The sequence below is a fragment of the Littorina saxatilis genome, unplaced genomic scaffold (genome assembly GCF_037325665.1).
Source record: "Littorina saxatilis isolate snail1 unplaced genomic scaffold, US_GU_Lsax_2.0 scaffold_827, whole genome shotgun sequence".
Taxonomy (NCBI): Eukaryota; Metazoa; Mollusca; class Gastropoda; order Littorinimorpha; family Littorinidae; genus Littorina; species Littorina saxatilis.
Genome location: NW_027129520.1, coordinates 12,501 through 18,719, shown reverse-complemented (window position 1 = coordinate 18,719; position 6,219 = coordinate 12,501). Strand labels below are relative to the sequence as shown.

The 6,219-nt window shown below is 43.2% G+C and overlaps 1 long non-coding RNA gene across 1 annotated transcript; it reads right to left on the bottom strand.

The window, feature by feature from the left end:
* Positions 1-1,048: 1,048 nt before the first annotated feature.
* On the bottom strand, positions 1,049-2,823 carry LOC138957762 (uncharacterized). Its single transcript, XR_011453176.1, has 2 exons — positions 1,689-2,823; positions 1,049-1,359 (listed from the first exon to the last, which is right to left on the bottom strand). It is a non-coding gene; the product is annotated as an uncharacterized lncRNA (long non-coding RNA).
* Positions 2,824-6,219: the final 3,396 nt, after the last annotated feature.

The following is a 6,219-nucleotide window of genomic DNA, read 5'->3' as shown; positions in this document are numbered from 1 at the left end:
CAATTAAATTAAACTGGCGGTTTTGGCCAAAAAAGCAAAGTTTTGGCCAAAAAAGTATAGTTTTGGCCAAAAACGCCAGTTTTGGCCAAAAACGCCAGTTTTGGCCAAAAAAGTGTGTTTTGGGCAAAATAAGTGAATATTGTCCACCAGCGCCAAGCAGCTTGGCGCTGGTAGACAACATTCACTTTTTTGGCCAAAAACACACTTTTTTGGCCCAAAACACACTTTTTTGGCCAAAACTGGCGGTTTTGGCAAAAAAAGCAAAGTTTTGGCCAAAAAAGTATAGTTTTGGCCAAAAACGCCAGTTTTGGCCAAAACCGCCAGTTTGGGCCAAAACCGCCAGTTTTGGCCAAAAAAAGCGTTTTTGGCCAAAAAAAGTGAATATTGTTCACCAGCGCCAAGCTGCTTGGCGCTGGTGGACAATATTCACTTATTTTGCCAAAAACACACTTTTTTGGCCAAAACTGGCGGTATTGGCCAAAAAAGCAAAGTTTTGGCCAAAAAAGCAAAGTTTTGGCCAAAAAAGCAAAGTTTTGGCCAAAAAGAGATTTGGCCAAAAAAGTGAATATTGTCCACCAGCGCCAGCAAATACAAAAGATTTGGCCAAAAAAAGATTTGGCCAAACAAAAAAGATTTGGCCAAAAAAGTGAAGATTTGGCCAAATCTTTTTTGTTTGACCAAATCTTTTTTTGGCCAAATCTTTTTGTGGCAGAAGTTTGGCCAAATCTCCCGTTTTAGCTAACATAAACAGTTTTGGCCAAAACTTTTACATAGAAAGTTTTGGCCCAAAAATATTTATAGCCAAATCTATTTTATTTGGCCAAATGTGTGGGTTTTTTGGCCAAATCTTTGTCTTTTTTGGCCAAAACCGGCGGTTTTTGCCAAAAAAGTGAATATTGTCTGTTGCGGATCCTTGTCTGTTGCGTACTCGGAGGGTACGAAGACCTCACCTTTTACGTTATAAATCAGAACAAGACTGAATTTTGTTTCTAAAAAAAATTCTATCACACCACTATTGCAGATTCATGCACAAAACACACAAGACGTATTTGTAAATTTATAGATTCAACTTTTATTTACTGGCTTGTTCCGTGGTCGACGGGTTATTCTTCATTTCTGTATCGTTCATATATCCTGGATCTAATTCTAAAAGTCACTCATCTTGAAAATACGCAGTGATGATGTTGACAGTCGGAACGTCGTGTGGTCCAGGCTGGTTATCGTCGAACGGTTATATAAAGTTCATCATTGATGATCAGGAAAACATCGCACGAAGTTAGAGGGTTGATCGTGAAAAAAAACTCGTCCCTCAGATCTCGAACTGGAAACTCGTAGTCGTAACTCGAAACACCAACATATCTGTCGAAATAATGACAAGTCTCAGAACTGGGAATTATTCTATCATCATACAAACCGTTTCCCCTGAGACCTGTGTGATAAAAACACATCTTGTTATTCAAATGGAGATCCAACTATATCATTCATTACAGCACTTTATAAACAATTAATTATCCACATTCGTTCCTCATGCTGCTCAACGTTCATACAATGTATTACGTTTGATCTACAGTGATCACATAAAATCTTGGTATTTGATCACACTTGTGATACCGTGACCAATACAGTGCTCATAAAAATTAACTTGGTAACCTTGGGAAAATCAACTTGGATCTAACAAACATATTTACCGAGAAAAGATTCCATCACCCTGACGGTTACCGGCTACCGCTGTCGCTCACTGCCAGATCTCTGGTCGCTCCGTGAAAGATAGGGTGTCTCCTCTGTGTAAGCTCTTGCCAACTTCGTTCGCCCTTGGCGATGGTTTTTGCTTCTAGGCATAGGCATAGAACGGTGTTGTTGTGGTCCTCTCATGCTTTCGCTCCTTCTCTTCCACTTTCCGTTGCCTTTTCTTTTCGATCGTTATTCTTTTCTCTCTCTGCGCAAACTCCTTAATCGCTAACCGAAACTCATCTTTGCGTTGTTAGCTAACCTAGACCAATGGAAACTCTTGTCTATTCGCGAAAATAGCGATCAAGAATTTCGTACCTAATAATAACCTCATTTATTATCTAACTCCTTATGTTCCCAATACTAATGAACAAAGTAAACTGACGATCACATCGAAAGTAAAAGAATAAGCTTTGAAGGAAACTCCTTCAAGAAATACGACAACTCCTTGACGACAAACAAAATGACGTCAACTGATAGCAAAACTTTGACGTAATTATACTTCGGTTTTCCCGACAATACATAGGCACTTGCTGCATCACCTAATTAAATAGACCATAGGTGCCTGACGGTGCTCGGTATTTGTATGGACCTGAATAGCTTGCGTACATTTTCGCAACATACGCCCCTCCTCTTGAGCTGAAACATTCATGTTTAAGCTAAACCTAGTTATTCAGTCTACTCAAATAGTCGGCCCCAACGTTATCAATCACTTGGATGATTTTAACAGTAAAGGAGTACTGTTGTAACTGGAGTGCCCATCTCATGAGACGTCCATTCTCTGTCTTGGTCTTCTGCAGTCATTACAGAATCGAATTGACCCATCCTTCTTTTTCACTAATACAATCGGACTGTTGTATGGTGAAATGCTAGGTTCTATGACACCTAACTTCAGCATGTCATTGACCTCCTTCTTCACAATTTCTACTTGTGAAAAGGGTAGCTTGTACTGTTTTACATGCACAGGTTCTTGTGATGTCAGTTTGAACTCACACTCTTCGATGACACATTTCCCAGGTATGTCTTTGAGTGCTTTGACCTTCCTGTCACAAAGTGCTTGTATTTCTGCTTGTCTCTGTGGTTCTAGGTTTGGATTGATGTTTACATCTTTGGGACCTTCTTTTGGTTTTAGGGAAAGCATGGGAAATCGGTCTATCCCCAACTCACCCATTTCATCATCATGCACATCATCCACCACCACCGCCACTATTTCTGGAACTTCCACTATAGTCTTGGCTTTGGTTTGCTCAGACTTGTTCTCTTTGGATTCTGACTCGCGTTCTACATACAATTTCAGCAGATTTGCATGTAGCAGCTTGTCACGTCCCTTGATTTTCACCCTGTAGTTGCAACTACCGACTTTCTCTATCACTGGGTACGGACCCTTCCATGTCAGCTGCAATTTATTGTGCTTCTCAGGCAACAAAAGCAACACTTTGTCTCCAACCGCTAGACTTCTTTCTTTTGTCTTTTTGTTGTACGCCTTTGTGTACTTGAGAGCAGCCTTGCTGAGATTGTTCTTGGCAATCTCGCAAGTCTTCTCGATTTTGTTTGTGAGATCAACAATATGACTGACAGTGGAGCGTGTCTCATCTGCTGTGTCCTCATTTGTCCATACTTGACGTAGAACTTGCATGGGACCTCTGACTTCTCTGCCATACAGCAGTTCAAATGGTGAGAATTTCAGACTTTCTTGGGGGACTTCCCTGTACGCGAACAGTAGCGCAGGGAGAAACTTGTCCCAGTCTTTTGGTTGCTCTTGGCAAAGTTTTTTCATCATGTGTTTGAGCGTAGAGTTGAATTTTTCAGTCAACCCGTTTGTCTGAGGATGCCACGGTGTAGTATGGATGCCTTTGATGTTCAGAAGTTTGTTTACCTCTTCCATAACCTTGCTTGTGAACTGGCTACCCCTATCGGTCAGTACCTCCCGAGGAATGCCCACTTTTGTCCACATGACCCACAAAGCTTCACTCACTGTTTCTGTTCTAATGTCTTTGAGTGGTATAGCCTCTACGTACCGTGTAGCGTAGTCTACCATAGTCAATATGTATTTGTGCCCTCGGTTAGATGCGGGTATGATGGGCCCTACGATATCGACTCCCACTCGTTCAAACGGTGTCCCTATCAGCGGCATGCTTTTCATAGGCACTTTCCTTGTAGCCCCCTTCCGCGAGCTGCGTTGACACGCATCACATGACGCGCAATACCGTTTGACGTCACCACAAATCCCTGGCCAATAAAAATCGCGCCAAATTCTGTCTCTGGTGCGACGCACGCCTTGATGCCCGGCCATAGGCGTGTCGTGTGCTAATTTTAGAACGTCCGTTCTAAAACATTCTGGGACAACCACCTGTTTGCATGGACTGCCGTTGTCCATGTATATCCTATAAAGGATATCCTTTTTCCACTCGTAATGAGTGCCGTCTTTTGCCCCCTTGGCAACCCGATCGCGGATTTTCGCTAGAGAGGGGTCTGTCTTTTGCTCTCTAGACAAATCCTCTGGCCGAATCTGACCTAGATCGATTTGTTTCGGAACCCAGGGTTTTTTCTCCGCCTTCTGTTTTTCCTGGTTCCGAGTCTGTACAGGCGCACACAATTGTGGCTCTGCCTCCCGTTTCACAATTGGAAAAACAGGTACACTGATCTCGTTTTCATCCATATCCTTTCGGATATTACCGATCAAGACTTGGTGACACAAAGCCTTTGCCACCAACACGCGTGTGACTCCCGAGAAAAACGGTGTGTCCATTTGTACAACCGCTATCGGCATTTTTCTCTGACGCATATCTGCTAGGGTTATGTTCTGGTGTTCGCCCGTATAACACTCCGGCGGCACTAGTGAAGAGTTCACCACTATACAAGTTGCGCCCGTGTCACGGATACCACTTGCGTCCTTTCCCTCTACCTGTACTCTACAATTTGGATCGTATGCATCGCCCTTACGACATTGGCATGTGACCTCGTCACCTGACGTTCGAACTGCAGCTAGTAATGTTGATGCATAATTACTGCTGGGTCTTGGCCCATCCAATCTTTTGGGACAATCACGCATCATGTGCGGCCCCCCACATCTGAAGCACCCCTTCGTGTTGGGTGGTGGTCTGTTCCCTGTTTGCCTGTTTGGATTACCCCCCGACCTCTGTCCAAAGTTATTGCCCTTGTGTGGCTGCCTATTGTCTGACTGTGCGTTACCCCCGGTTGGAGGTGGTCCATTACGCGGTTTATTGTCAAACCTACGCTCGCCCCCCTGTGACTGTCGCGGTGGCATGCGTCCCCCGGCATCACGTGCATCTATGTATGTTTGCACATGTTTCACAACATCATCGATGTTAGTTGGATTTCTTTCCCTAACGAATCTGTTTTGGTCCGGAGTTAGGACATCCAACAGTTTGTCTGTGAGAATTAAATCCTCCAAGTCACCCGACTTCCCTTCCTTTTCGGACAACTCCTTCCATCTATCTAGATAGGTTTTCATGCGTTTTCGGCATTCTTTGATGCTCTCTTCCTTTTCCCACTTAACCTCTTTGAATCTCTTCCTGTAAGATTCAGCAGTCAGCTGAAAACGCTGCAAGATCGCTGTTTTCACCTCATCATAGTTTACTGACTCCTCATCAGACAATTCGATGTACACCTGGCGTGCTTGACCTCGCAATTGCCCTGACAATCGAATTGCCCACTCATCTTCATCCCAATCTGATAGTTTTGCAATGCGTTCAAACTGTTTGAAGTAGGCTTCTATATCATCTTTGTCATCCAAAATTGGCAGATTGATATGTATCTTGCTACTTGACTCTCTGGGCATATGATGATTATTTTGGTTTACATTCTGATTTAAACCTAGGTCAACCATTTCCCGCATTTTCCTCAGTTCGAATTCTTGTTGCGTTTCTATCTCTTCACGTCTTTCTCGCGCCCTTCTTTCCTCTTCGAGTTTCTTTTCCTCTCGATTTATCTCTTCCAGACGTCGCTTTTCGATATAGTCTGCCAACTCTATACCTGACAGACCCAGGATAATCCCATCCTGCTTGAATGCCAACAGCGGAGAATCCGCCTCCATAACCTGCCGTCTCGGCATTTTCTTAACTTGTCGGTGCAACAACTAGTCTCAGTTATTTTGCCAAAATACACTAAAGACTCAGTTCCTCAATCCTAATTTGTCTACACGTAACCCTGGTATACAAAAGTAAGGAATATAAGAGCACACCTCTAATCACTACCAGATTAGAACACCGACTGACTATAGTAGTTATGTCTTTAACCTAGACCTACTCGACTCCCGAGTTAACTGCTATATCAAACTTCCTTGTGAAGGGTTATAACAACTGATAACACAATCACCACAACGTGATCTGGCTTCCGAGTGACCTTGACACTAATTCAATAGCACAAAACCTAGTCACTACTGACTCAGGAAACACACCAGCTTCACTAAAATAATCTATCACAACAAGATTATTTTCCTTACCTAGTCTCAGTATAGTGTCACATTGA